General features: G+C 41.9%; 1 protein-coding gene across 1 annotated transcript in view; it reads left to right on the forward strand.

Annotated features, from left to right (window-relative positions):
• Positions 1-15,530, forward strand: part of FAM81A (family with sequence similarity 81 member A) — a 127,391-nt gene that overhangs the window by 31,848 nt on the left and 80,013 nt on the right. The gene's annotated exons all lie outside the window — the stretch shown is intronic.

Here is a 15,530-nt window from a genome sequence, read left to right on the forward strand (position 1 = left end):
GCTGAGAAATTGAAATGCAAAAAGCAGGGGCGCCTGGGTGGCTCAGTCATTAAGCATCTGCCTTCCGGCTCAGGTCATGATCCCGGGGTCCTGGGATCGAGCCCCCACATCGGGCTCCCTGGTCGGTGAGAAGCCTGCTTCTCCCTCTCCTGCTCCTCCTGCTTGTGTTCCCTCTCTCGCTGTCTCTCTCTCTGTCAAATAAATAAAATCTTTAAAAAAAAAAAAAGAAATGCAAAAAGCAAATATAAGCCCTTTGCTTCTCTGCAGCTTCTAATGCTGATTCTGGCAATCCCCGTCATAGCCCTGTAAGTTTATATGACCAGGACATGCCTTTAGTCACAGAGTCACAGTGTCGGCTAGTCATACCACTGTGACCATGTGTAGGTGGGGACATCCTTCTGTGGCTTTATGGTGCTCTGCTCTCCTTCCTGCAGTGATGAGAATTCACTTCATATTGTCTAAAAAAAATTAAACAACTCTTAACTGAGGGAAGCTAAATAGCAACTGATATTTTTGGAGGCTCTCTTGAATTAGGACAGCTGAGTTTAATGGAAAAATAAACATGTTTCATACTGAATATCTGTTGCATATGTTGCAAACTGAGTACCAGCCTAGAGAGAATTTTCCCTTTTGTTTCTTCCTTTTAATCATATTTCTTCCTGGTTGTTTATATGATTTATTATATAACCAAATAGGTATTCCTTATAAATTCCAAATGGCAAGGCATTCCTGGGATTCTTTTAGAACACAAAATTCCAGATTTTTTCCGATGATTCCAATGCTGAGGGTTTCTATCTCCTGAAGCACTCTTTCTTATCCAGTGAAGAACACAAGGAAGGCTCTTTGCCAGGTTCTGGTGCGGTCATGTTCTCTAGGTGAATGCTTCTTTTTCTTTAATATGCATACAGATCTACTAAGGATCTTGTTAAAATGCAGATTCTGTTTCATGGATCTGCTGCCGGACCTGTGAATATGCATTTTAACACAGAAGTGGTGCCAGGGTCCTGGTCCACAGACTGCACTTTGGGTAGCAGTGTTCTAGGGAGAACTGGGGATCAGTGAATGGCAGGTCCCTGAGAGCTTGGCCAAAGTTATTATGTGGGAGCAGATGTGGTCCCCATCACTGGAGGTCAGAAAGGTCCTTAAGTCCTAGACAGCCCAGCTTTTTTTTAAAGATTTTCATTTATTTTTTGACAGAGAGAGGCAACACAAGCAGGGGGAGTAGGAGAGGGAGAAGCAGCCCTCCTGCTGAGCAGAGAGCCCAATGTGGGCTCCATCCCAGGACCCTGGGATCATGACCTGAGCTGGAGGCAGACGCTAAACGACTGAGCCACCCAGGTGCCTGACAGCCCAGCTTTAAAACAAGACAAACTGGGGGACACCTGGATTTCTGATGGAAAATGGGTAGCTGCTTCTTAGGGGCGTAGTAGGAAACCCCTCCTGGCTGGGAGCTCTACCTGGTACTGCATCCAACTTTCCCCGTTTGCTTGCCTCATGGGATCCTCTCCTGAATTGTTGCTCTTTTGTCTAAAACATCAATCTAAATCCTTGCTTGTAAATGTGCACTCCTTGGTCTTTGACGCTTGGCTGTATCTTATATTGATTGTTGGCCTATACCTGGAGCTTTTGGCCCTGCCTGGGAAAAAGTATTGACGTCTTTAAGCTCTTTCTCTGGGGAAAGAGTGTCTAAACCAGCAAGCCCTGTCTGTCTGTCTGTCTGTCTATCTATCTATCTATCTGTCATCTATCTATCTATCTATCTACCTACCTATCTCTGCTTTAACTTCATGTTCGGGCCAGGAAAGGAAAAGAAAGCTTATTGTGGCCATATCTTCATAAACAAATTAAGGTAGAGGCACATAGTATGTGTTCAATGTATACTTTTTTTTTTAAAGGTAAAATTCAAGTAAAATTAAAATTAACCATTGAAAAGTGTACACCTTAGTGGGATTTAGGACATTCACACTGTTGTGCAACTACCACCTCTATCTAGTTTCATAAAATATTTAATGCATACCTTTTTTTATTAACATATAATGTATTATTTGTCTTGGAATGCATACCTTTTGAAAGCTGTATGAGAGCAAAGATTATGTGGCTAATTTAAGACATTTCTGTCACTTCTTGAGTTCACTAGGCAATTTACTGACTCTTAACAATTGTAAATGTTTTAACTATATGAATATCTTTTCACTTTGTTTTTTGATTTGCTATTATTCAGTAGTGATAATATCAGCTATTACTTATGGAACGCCTACTATGTGCTGGACACTTCACATATATTGTCTTCTTTAAGACTCACAACCTAATGAAAAAGGTATTATCAACTTTTGATAGAAAAGAATCCTGAAGCTCAGAGACTTTAATTCACTTGCCCGAGGCCACTCAGGTATCAAGTGGCAGAGCTGAGGCTTTTCCAAGCCAGTCTGACTCTAGGACTTGATCTTTTAGTCACAACAAAATAATATCTCATGTGAACACACTCTTATTATTTGTGACAAGTATGAATTATGGAGATAGTTAAACTTTCAGCAAGCATAAAATTGGATACATGCAGACTGAAGATTAAATACTTTGAAACAAGGATTGAGAAGAAGCTAACCAAACAGCAGAAATCTTCACAAAACTGTTCAAATTTAAGGAGTGTTTTTTTTTTTTTAAGATTTTATTTATTCATTTGAAAGAGAAAGAGACAGACAGACAGAGCACAAGCAGGAGAGGCAGAAGCAGAGGGAGAGGGAGAAGCAGACTCCCCATTGAGCTGGGAGCCTGATGCGGGACTCGATCCCAGGACCTGGAGATCATGACCTGAGCCAAAGGCAGATGCTTAACTGACTGAGCCACCCAGGTGCCCCCAAATTAAGTTTTTGCTGGAAATTTTTTCATATAATTTCAGGGACTTGTATTTATTCACCTATTAAGATTGTAAAATCATGATTTATAACTATTACTTCCTTTCTCTTGCATCACTGGTTTCTCTCCCTTTACTGAATCACTACCATCAGAAAGGAAACCTGCTTCGATGTCTTATTTTAAAAACAAAACAACAACAACAAAAAACTAAAAACCTCCACTGACCCCATCTCATGACTTCTTGCTACTTTTTTTTTTTTTTTTTGGCTACCATTTTTCTGCTTCCCTTTGCTGCACAACTCCTGGAAAGCACTGTCTACTATCACTGCTTCTTGTATTCATCTCCCATCTTTTCCTCAACCTGCTCCGATAGAGAGTCTGTCCCCAACACTCCGCTGAAAACAGCCCTCATTGAAGGTCACCAGTGGCTTCCATGTTGCCAAATCCATCACTCTCCTTTTGCACCTTAACTTCTGAAACTTTTCAGCAGCCTTTGACCCAGGTGTCCCCTGGGTCAACACCCTCCTTGACAAACTCTTCTTTTGCCTTTGGTGTCCCAGACTTTCTTGGGCCTCTGCCAACTACACCGGCTCCTTCTTCTCAATCTTCTTTCCCGGTTCTTGGTTCTTGATTCTGGGCATCTGGTTCCTCCTGCTCTGTTCCAGGGCTTGGTTCCAGGACCCACACAATTCCCCATCTGTATGTCTTCCCTAGATGATCTCATCCATTCCCGTGGCTTTAAGTACCTTCTATATGCTAATCAAATGATATCAAACTCTCCCCCAAACTTCAGACTCATACTTCCAGGTACCACCTTGATATTTCTTCTTAGAAATTTAATAGGCACCCCATACTTAATATGTCTGAAACTGAGCTCCTGATTTCTGCGCCTAAACCTGCTCCTCCCACAGAGTTCTTCATTTCATAAATGGCGTCATAATTTACCCAGTGGCTCAGATTAAAAACAACAATGACAACAACCTTGATTCCTCTTTTCTCCATCTCTAACTAATTCATGACAAGTTGGCTTAACTCTGCCTTTACATTATATCCAACATCAGTCCACCACCGTTGGTCTGCATCTCCCCTACAACCATTGTTTTTTTTTAAAGATTTTGTTTTTATTTATTTGACAGGGAGAGATAAACAGCGAGAGAGAGAACACAAGCAGGGGGAGGGGGAGAGGGAGAAGCAGGCTTCCCGCTGAGCAGGGAGCCTGATGTGGGGCTCGATCCCAGGACCCTGGGATCATGACCTGAGCCGAAGGCAGACGCTTAATGACTGAGCTACCCAGGCGCCACCTCCCCTACAACCATTGTAATCCAAGCCATCATCATACCTTGCTGCTATAAAATCCTTGAAACCAGTTTCTCTGCTTTCTCTTGTGCCCTTGTATAATTCATTCTCAAAACAGCCAGCAGGGCAAATTAGATCAGGTTACTCCTCTACTTAACACTGCCCTTTGGTTCTCATCTCAAATAAAACCAAAGCTCCTTACGGTGGCTTTCAAGCTCCTACACACACTGCCTTCTGAATTCATCTACTACTCTGCTCCTTTCCTCTCTAAGCTTGGACCACACCAGCCCTCTTCCTACCCCCATATATGCCCCATATATGCCAAGACCCTTCTTTACTGGGTATTCCTTCTGCCTGCAATTCTCTCCTCCTAAATCTTCACATAACTGACTTTCGATGTGTCAAATACCAATTTCTTAGAGAAGTCCATGCTAACCATCCTTTCTACAGTAGCCATGCTCCATGCTGCTCACTATGGCTTTTTTTCTTTTCTCCATGATCCTCATCTCTATCTAAAATTGCTTTGCTCATGGGGCGCCTGGGTGGCTCAGTCAGTTAAGTGACCGACTCTTGGATTTGTCTCAGGTCATGATCTCAGGGTTGTGAGTTCAGCCCCTCATGGGGCTCTGTGCTCAGCGGAGAATCTGCTGGAAATTCTCTCCCTCTGCCCCTCCCCATGCTTGAGTGCATTTGCTCTCTCTCAAATAAATAATCTTTAAAAAAAAGAAAATAAAATTGCTTTACTTGTGTGTTTATTATCTTCCCCATTTAAAATATAAGCTCCATGAGGCCATACATTACACAATGACTAATGTATCCCCTTGGCCTAAAATACTGCCTAACACAGTCTACAGTTCAACAGATGAGGAAATTGAGGCTCAAAAATATTAAATGGACTTCCCCAAATCATTCAGTTAGTAAAAGAAGAGAGGAAACCAAAATTTAAACCCAAATCTTTTGATTTTGAATCCTAGAGTCCTTCTGTTACATGATAATTCATGTAATTTATGTTCAGCAGGCAAATTATTTCTATTATCTGAGTTATGAAAAAAAAAGATCCCCTGGCTTTTTGTTGTTTGTAATGCTTATAAAAAGCTAACTAAAATGACTTTTTTTCTTTTCTTTTCTCTTGCTTTAAAACATTATTATAGTTCACATGTGCATGCACATACACACACACATCATACCTTAAGTGAATATTCTATGTATCTGGAAAATATTTTTGTATTAATAAAATAGGCTTCACCTTGACTATTTTATTTTGTTTTAAGATTTTATTTATTTGACAGAGAGAGAGAATGAGCCTGGGGGAGAGGCAGAGGGAGAGGGAGAAGCAGACTCCTTGTTGAGCAGGGACCCCAACACGGGGCTCGATCCAGGAACCCTGTGATCATGACCTAAGCAGAAGGCAGACGCCCAACCAACTGAGCCACCCAGGTGACCCTTAACTATTTTATTTTTAATGAGTTAAGGCTGATAGGAAAAGCCATATACTGATTTTTTTTTGTCAGAGAGTTATTAAAATATATTTGGAACATTTTACTATGCAGTCAATGGGTTTATGTGGGTTTTTTTGAATAAAATTTCTTTTTAAATTAGTATCTTAAGTCCCCTTAACCTGAGAACTTTTAAAATAAAAGGTACATGTATTTTTAAAATACTCTCAAGATTTTTTCTCATAAGTCCGGATTTTCTTTTATTTCTTATTTGCATCAAATGAATACATGTACTTATTTTATTTTATTTTTTTTAAAGATTTTATTTATTTATTTGACACAGAGAGAGAGAACACAAGGGGTGGGGAGCGGCAGGCAGAGGGAAAGGGAGAAGCAGGCTCCCCACTGAGCAAGGAGCGCGAATCAGGGCTTGATCCCAGGACCCTGGGATCATGACCTAGGCCGAAGGCAGCGGCTTAACCGACTGAGCCACCCAGGCTCCCCATGTACTTAATTTATAAAGTCAAATATGCTTATATTTCTTGATCTTTCATTGTTAGATATTATTGACTTCCTACTATGGAAGATGAGGATTTAGTGTTTGTTTTGTTTTGGGGATTTAGTTTTTGTTCTTTTTTTTTTATTTAAACTTTTTTTAAAGATTTTATTCATTTATTTGACAGAGAGAGAGAGAGCACAAGCAAGGGGAACAGGGAGGGAGAATCAGGCTCTCCTCTGAGCAGGGTGTCCGATGGGGGACTCAATCCCAGGACCCTAGGATCATGACCTGAGCCGAAGGCAGACGCTTAACCGACTGAGCTACCCAGGCACCTGGGGATTTAGTTTTCCTAAATGCCTCAAACTATCTTCTGTCATATACACTTCTTCTCCCCCAAACTTCTCAATATAGTGACATAACAATTTTGGATTAAACTAACAGTCAATGTTTACATTATATCTAGTGTTCACAGGTGAGCCAAGTATGATCGTACAACTTTTTGGTTTTTATTCCTGGCATTAATAATTGTCTCTTTGGCCTTTGGTTTCATTCTTTTTGTGTCACCCACTAATTCATCTACAAACATTCTGACAGAACTAGAATTCCTCACTCTGGTGAAACATATTAAGTAATCTGTTTCTCTCTCTCTTTCTTTCTCGGGCATATCCTCCCTGTGGTGCTCTACTTTTTGCTTCAGTCTACACTGGTTGCCTTTATAAGACCTGCTGGACATCAGTTCTGTGATTCCTTTTGTCATATTCCCAAGAATTCTTTTTGCTATTATCTTGAAGTGGATGTTTCTTTCTTTTTAGTTTACTTTGTAAAATGGTTTACATTTTTTTAGTAGAGTCCTGAGAAAGAGTGTATATAGGGTACACTTTTGGGAATTAGCATGTATGAAAATGTCTTTATTTTGCCCTCAGATGTGATGGATAGTTTAGCTGAGTGTAGAGTTCTACAATGGAAATAAGTTTCTCTCAGAATTTTTAAGGTACTGATGCTTATTTCACTGCTACTGTTGAGAAGTGTGATGTCACTCTGACTCCTGATTCTTTGTATGTGATATTCTTAGAGTCTTGAAGATTTTAGGATCCTCTCTTTATCTTTAGAGTTATGAAATTTCTTTTTTCTTTTCTTTTCTTTTTTTGGGGGGGGGGAGAGAGAGAGAGAGAGAAAGAGAGAAGGGGCAGCGGGAGAGGGAGAGAATCTTAAGCAGGCTGATGCCCAGCGTAGAGCCCCATGTGGGGCTTGATCTCACAACCCTGAGATCATGACCTGAGCAGAAACCAAGAGCTGGATGCTTAACAGACTGAACCACCCAGGTGCCCCACGTGTTATGAAATTTCAACGTGAGTTACTTTGGTATGGTCTTTTTTTAGTCACTCAGCCAGATAATTGGTGGTTCTAGTCAATCTAGATACTCATGTCTTTCAGTTATAAGAATTTTTTGGGGGGGGGCGCCTGGGTGGCTCAGTCGTTAAGCGTCTGCCTTCGGCTCAGGTCATGATCCCAAGGGTCCTGGGATCGAGCCCCGCATCGGGCTCCCTGCTCCGCAGGAAGCCTGCTTCTCCCTCTCCCACTCCCCCTGCTTGTGTTCCCTCTCTCGCTGTGTCTCTCTGTTAAATAAATAAATAAAATCTTTAAAAAAAAAATTTTTTTTGTATAATATCTACAACTTTAGGGGGCTTACTATGGCAGTCTTATTGGTTGTCCCATCCTTCAATGTTGCTCATAAAAAATGTCTGTGTTGAGGATTTTTAAAGACTTGATAATTTCTCTTTTTAAACTGAATAAAAGAAAAGCTGATATCTCTTGTGGAGGTTTTCCTGCAGATATTATTATTTTCTCCCCCAGTAAAAAGGTAGACTCTTCCTTGAAAAAAGCAATGTCAGACTGATTATGGTAAGGTCAGATACTGGGTATACTTGGGTTTTAAACTCATTGAATTAGCAGTAATTTTGTTTTTGTCATTGAAACCTTTCCAAAAAGATCCGCTGACTGTAAAGTACTGGAATTACCAAATTCTGTCTCCATGTGTAAAATAAAATAATTGAACCAATATTAATTAGTCGTTCTAGTGACTGGATCTGAGGGAAAATAAGCCTGGAAAGGCTAAGCCCTAACTTCTGATGTAAGAGATGTGGGCACAGATACTGGTCAGGAACAGGACCATATCCACTCCTGACGCCAAGAACAGGGTAGCAGGTGAAGGAAAAGAATCATAGAGGGCAAAACCCGGGTCAGATGGTGGGACTAGGGAGGTGAAAGTCTTTCTTGTTCTGATGATGCTTCTTTGAAATCTTACTTTATAATATAGTTCATGGGAATAAATCAAACAACTGAAGGCAGAGCCCGGATAATTGTGTGGTGTTGGTAGCAGGGGCCATTGATTCACAGTCATTGCCAACTACGTCCATCCTCAGAGATGTCCATTGTGAGAAGAATGACTTCAACTGGCAGGGGGAGGAAGGAGGATGGACCAGTGATGTTATTTCCATCTTTCCCATGGCACCAAATACAGAGGGCTCTTTCCCTTTTTATAGTCCTGGGTGGATACTTAATTTGGTTGAATCATTTAGGTGGGGCAGGAAGGAGTAAGATAAATAAGGCAGAAGACATACTGTGACAATCTCACTCATTGTTCTTAGAGAAGAGAGACTTTGGAATTCATGTTAGGTGCAGCCAAAAATGATCTAGGATACTAGGATCTGTACATACATTTGACTAGGACCTTGATAACTACCTGCAAAGGAAAGAGATGGTTTTGGGGAGTGGCTGACACCAGAAGGATAATTAGAATTGTTGCAAGACAAGCAACATGAGTAATAGTGTGAGGAACGAGTCAACCAGATTAATTACCAAATTCTGTCTCCATATATTCGATAAAATATTTGAGCCAATATTTATTAGACTACCCACCACTCTTCTGATTGGGTCTTAGGAGAAAATACTAAAAATAAAATTTAGGGGCGCCTGGGTGGCTCAGTTGGTTAAGCAACTGCCTTTGGCTCAGGTCATGATCCCGGAGTCCCAGGATCGAGTCCCGCATCAGGCTCCCTGCTCAGCAGGGAGTCTGCTTCTCCCTCTGACCCTCCTCTCTCTCATGCTCTCTGTCTCTCATTCTCTCTCTCGCAAATAAATAAAATCTTAAAAAAAAAAATTAAAATTTAAGTGACATTAGATATAACAAATAATATTAAAATAGTAACTAAAATGTTATTTGAAGTTTTTTACATGAATTGATGCCTTTGATCTCCATTAGAACCCAGTGAGGTAGGCACTACATTACCCACATTTTACAGATGATGAAACTATCAAGGAGTGGTTAAGTAATGTACCTAAGCACATACCAATAGTTTCCAGCAACCTCACAGCATGGAGCCTTCTAAGGAAAATAAGAATGTGTCAGGTTTATGATTTATGATTCTAAGGGGGAAGAGAAGGCTATTTCCTGAGTCCATAGTGATGATAACTTAATTTCATGACTATGTGGGCCTCCAGCTCCTGATAGAAAATCCTACAACCCATTTATATTGCCTTGGGAAATCTGTTATATGGGCATGAAAATAATTGAAGTGTATCCAAATATTGGAGGGGAAACAAAGAGGATTATACTTGATATTTCTCTTTTAAGAGCAATTGCAAAAAAAAAAAAAAAAAGCAGTTGCATGATATTAATTTTAAGTGCAGAATATGTATGTCTACTAATTAAGACTTTTGGAAAGTATATAGCTCTATATACCTTTTGCTGGCAAACATGTGCTCATAAAGAACTTGCTTCAGTTCCATTATTTAAGAAGATGCTCAAATCCCAAATCATTTTTGGCTTTGTATGTTTTAAACTAAAGATTCTTTTATCGGATTCATTTGGAAAATTACACTAAATCTTGACTCTTTTCCTAGTACAGACCTGGGATAAAGGTGTAAGAAATCAGATAGAATGTTAAAATTAATTTACTCTTTCAAAATAATTTTTCAATATGTACTAGTCATATTCTTTGATATGTGCTTGCCTTGGGGGAAGATAAAGGGAAAAGGAAAAATACTTATTTAGGTCTCACTGTGCCACACATTTTACATACTTAAGTTTGTGTTGCCTTTTCCCTCTCTAGTCTCATGTAGTCATGGAGAGGCCATCTAGCACCTGGTTAAGGTACAGGGTGGCATCTGAGATGCCCATATTCAAATTCCAGTTTCAGTACTTAATAGCTTTGGAATCTTGGACAAGCCATATAATGCCTCTAAGCCTCAGTTTTATTCATGGGCTCTTGCAGGGAAGACATGAAATGCTATAGGTAAAGCATTTAGTACAGGGCCTGACATATAAACATTGGCTATTTGTACCACCAGGCCAGGGCCAGTAAGGACAGGATTCTGTAAGGACAGGATTGATAATCCTGGGGCACCTGGGTGGTACAGTAGGTTAAGCGTCCACCTCTTGGTTTCGGCTCAGGTTGTGATCTCAGGATCGTGAGATCAAGCCCAGTTAAGCATGGAGTCGGCTTGAGACTCTCTCTCCCTCTGCCCCTTTGCCCTCAGATGTGATGGATAGTGTAGCTGAATGTAGAATTCTACAATGGAAATAAGTTTCTCTCAGAATTTTAAAGGTATTGATGCTTATTTCACATTACTGTTGAGAAGTGTGATGTCATTCTGACTCCTGATTCTTTTTATGTGATATTAGAGTCTTGAAGATTTTAGGATCCTCTCTTTATCTTTAGAGTTATGAAAATTCTTTTTTCTTTTCTTTTTTTTTTTTTTTGAGAGGGAGAGAGAGAGAGAGCACTCACTCGCTCACTCTCTGTCTCTCTCTCTCTAAAATAAATAAATCTTAAAAAAAAAGGACAGGATTGCTAATCCTGATTTTTCCTTTGCTTAGCTTCACTGTGCTTTGGTGTAGTAGTGTACACCATAACACATATGTTGTGCCTGTTGTCACATAGTGAGTATTGTTTCTTTCTTGTTGAACAGAAGTGAAGGTTGTCTTTTAATTCTCTTATCTGTGAGGATCGCTGTCCCATACATAACGTACTACTGAGCAGGGAAGCTGAAGCAAGAGCGTCAGCTTATGTGGGGCTTCATTGTTTGAACTGTGGTATCCTGACTAGCTACTGCAAGGTAAATAAACATGTTTGCTGAACTATACTGAGCTGAGCCGTTGTGGCATGAAACTTCCGGGGTGCCTGGGTGGCTCAGTTGGTTAAGCATCTGCCTTCTACTCAGGTCATGGTCCTGGGACTGGGCCCACCCCCCCCAACCACCCCCAACGACCCCCAGTCGGGCTCCCTGCTTAGCGGGGAGTCTGCTTCTCCCTCTCCCTCTGCCTCTGCCCTCCTGCCCACCACCTCCCCCTCCCCGCCATTCTGCTTGCTCGCACTCTCTCTCTCTCAAATAAATAAATAAAGTCTTAAAAAAAAAAATAACACTTCCTAAGTTAACACTTCTAAGAAGAATCTTCCAAAATTTTATGCCTTCTCTGCTGGTTGTACCTTAATTATAGTTACTTTTAAAAATCCTTGTGAGATTGATTTACCGAAAAATTCACAAGCAAAACATCATTTTTGAGAGAATTAGCCAATACCTGAAGGGAAACTATTAGCAAAAACAAGTAAGTCAATTAAAGTTTACTTAAAACATATGAAAAATCCATTATTTTTACATATAAAAGAGTACAAATGGGATTTCCTTAATTCTAAGATGTTACTATTATCAACAAAGAAAAGCCATAAAGAATAATATATATCATGTTAACTGATTGTTAACCTATATTTTTAGTTGGTGATTAAGAAAATAGTGTCCCAAGGTCTGAACACCACTTCTGCTCTATGTAAGATTCCTCTTATTTGATGAAACATTAAAAGAAAGGGAATGGGTGCCTGGCTGGTTCAGTTGGTAAAGTGTGCGACTCTTGATCTCTTCGAGCTCCATGTTGAGTGCAGAGATTACTTAAAAATAAAATCTTAAAGTAAAAAAAGGAAATGGAGGTGGTGGTGATGAACCTAATGGTAGAATTGATCGAGTTAGTACAAAATGATGTATTGTGTTCTACATTTCTTCATGACTGCAACAGCATATATAAAAGGCAGAGACTTTTTCCTCCTATCTTGAAAATGTTCACTTGGCACTAGAAACCTATTGATTGTATTTCTCATCTTCCCTCTACTGCCAACTACTCTAAAAAGTGACCCACACCTGCTCTCGAATTTCTTCAGCAGTCCACCTTTTTTTTTTTTTAAAGATTTTATTTATTTATTTGACAGAGAGACACAGCGAGAGAGGGAACACAAGCAGGGGGAGTGGGAGAGGGAGAAGCAGGCTTCCTGCCGAGCAGGGAGCCCGATGTGGGACTCGATCCCAGGACCCTGGGATTATGACCTGAGCCGAAGGCAGACGCTTAGCAACTGAGCCACCCAGGCGCCCCGAGTCCATCTTTTCTTAACCCACAGCAATCTCATAAGGAAAAATAATTGTGGAGGTCACTGGTGACTTTCCATTCACTAAATTTCCTTGGCTTTCTGTAGGACTTGTCGCCTTAAACTTTTCCACATACAGCTTCTCTGACATTGTTCCTATCCCTCCTCTGGTTTTTCCTCATTGTTTGCTTTGTGGGAACCATCTTCCTCTTTCTGGTCCCTACATAGGACTATTCCTTGCAGGTCAATCCTTGGACACCTTTTTATTAGTGAAGAACTGTGTGACACCATGTGACACACCTCACAATGGATCTTGACACGTCACTGAATTTCAAGCCTCGGTTGAGAATTGCTGACTCTGAGATAAATGCTAACTCTTTCTCTGTCCTGCGGGGCTCACCACATTATTGGCCTAACTGAATTCTAGCCTTTTCACAAATACCAGTTTTGACCCATACAAGCCTTTGACCTTTACCTAGGTGTGCATGTCCGCTGGCCTCAATGATGCCCTGTGCATCATATATATTCATGATTAGTGGTGGTGTTGAGACACAGGTAGGACCAGAATTCGGGTGTGCAATAAATCACTAAAAAAAAAAAACTCTATAATGTCTAATCACAATACACTACACAACCTTTTTGTATTTAATGACTGGTTGCTGAAGAGTATGACAGTCATAAACTTTATAAAATTGTTCTCTGTGATGAAACTATTGTTGGTAATCTTTGCCAGTATAAAGTGATTGATAAATCATGTTTTTTTAATGAAAGTAAAGCAAAAAAATCCATTTCCTGTAATGAGCCATGATCAATGATTCTGGATAGATAGTTCTTTGAAATGTAGCCTGCTGGGGCACCTGGGTGGCTTAGTCGGTTAAGCATTTGCCTTCTGCTCAGGTCATGATCCCAGGATCCTGGGATCCAGCCCCACATCAGGCTATTTGCCCCTCTCCCTTTGCCCCTCCCCATGGCTCCTGTGCGCTCTCTCTCTCTGCTCTTAAAAAAAGAAAAAGTAAAACAAGTCGGACACCTAACTGATTGCACTACCCAGGTGCCCCTGGTATGATTTTTAAGAAGGAAATTAAAGTCAGGGTATATATATGTGGCCAGAGCCCTTCCCCTTCCAGCCCCTCCCCTTCTTTACCCTTGAGAGTGAGGGAGTCTTGCAGCAAAAGAGCATCAAAATTATGCTTTGTAGATCAGCAGAAGCAGCTGCAGGGAGTTTTTTCCTGGTTTATAGGTGCTCTACTCTGAGGAATATAAGGGTCCACTGTCCACCTCCTAGGAAGCGGTGGGTGTCCTGAGGCTCTGATTCAAGGAGTGGCAGGATAGAACTGGAACCAAGGAAGAGAGTGGAATAGTAAGCAGAAAGCGGAAGTGAGACGGAGAGAACTTTCATGTGCCCATCTGAGATGCATGCCTTACACACTGGAGGGCAACTCAAGGAGGACAAGCAAGAAACATTTGAACCTTTCTCAGGACTCTTGACGGTGGGTTCCGGGTTTGAATGGGCACTCTCCAGTAACACCTGTACATCCTTCCCGACATAGTGACAAGTTACATATGAAAGTCACTGGGAAACTGAGTGATACTGGTATCACTATGACAAGATTCAATTCGATATATATTTACTGAATGCATACCATGTGCCAGGCAGTGGGAACCTAAGGAAGGAAAGGAAACAATCATTGAGCCTTTGCAGCCATAAAGGGATGCTGTTAGTCACATCTCCATATCATGGATCTCAAGGCCATGTACTCCTATTACAAAGGCAGTTTCACATATGTCTGTGATTGTTTCATTACTGCGTGTCAGGCTGTAAGCTCTATGAGAGCAGACAGCTGTCTTTTTCTTCTTCACCACTGTGTCTTAGAGCTAAGCATAGATTCTAGTATTGGACAGCCATCCAATACTGTTGATTGAATGAGTGCTACCATGTATTACCCCTTTGTGTGTGTATGTGTGTGTGTGGGGGGTATTATCCCGTTTTATAAGTGTGGAAATAGCCACAAAATACCCAAGACCACACAGAAGGGAGGATTCCAAACTGATGCAGGGAGGATTCCAAAACAGCTCAGGCTGACTCCACAACCCAGGGTCTTTCTACGACGTCATGCTCCCTTCCCGGGGTTGGAGGGGCTTAGACTGGTGGGAGAGACAGACAGGAATGCCTGTACCGGGTAAATACTAGCGACACGAAAGAGATACGAACCGGAGGCGGTGCGGCGGGGAAAGGTGGGGGTCCCCAACTCTGTTTAAATCCCGCCCACCCAGAGGAAGCAAAATTGAGTGGATCGGCTTGTGCATCCTGCTCAGAATCCAAATTGAGAGGAAGGTGGAAAGAGTTAGGACGCCCTGGGAAAGGAATGAGGGAGAAGGGAGGAGGAAGGGATGTCAAGAACAGGGGTGGCAGCAGTTCCTTCTTGCGTCGTGTCTGTTGCGGCGCAACACGATCCTTGGACCCAGCGGGGGCTGTCAAGGTGATTCATTAAATGGTACTTGGCAGCGGCGAGGCTAAGTTCACCTGCACAGGTGGGGCGTCAGCGCGCGAGCAGCTTACCAGACGGTGGCCTCATAAAATAGCTTCTCCCCAATCTGGAAGGGGTGGAGGGGAGATAAATAACGCTTTCTTGTGGGGAAGAGGTTTAGTAAATAAGGAACGTGAGGGCTCTGAAGAGAATTACAGTGCAAGCACCATGGCTATTATGCTAATCGGGCACCATTTCAACACCTCTCCCTTCAAGTCAACCAGCCCTACAACAGGATTTATTTTCCAATGAGCGAAATCCCCGCCCGCCAACTCCGAGCGGCTTGGATGAGAGCTCTGTGGGAAACAGCAGCGACGAGGAGAGGCTATTTTGGGTGTGGGAACGCGGAGGGAGGAGGGGCGGCGCCGCCAGGCTGGGCGCGGGTGCGCGGGGAAAGCCTCCAGCTCGGGCTGCCACGGCAACCGCGTCCAGGCAACGCGCCCGGAAGCGGCTCGGGCGGCGCGCGGCGGCTCGCGCCCCCCGGGAGCCGCGAACCCGGCCGGGC

Source organism: Neomonachus schauinslandi, chromosome 9 (assembly GCF_002201575.2).
Source record: "Neomonachus schauinslandi chromosome 9, ASM220157v2, whole genome shotgun sequence".
NCBI lineage: Eukaryota > Metazoa > Chordata > Mammalia > Carnivora > Phocidae > Neomonachus > Neomonachus schauinslandi.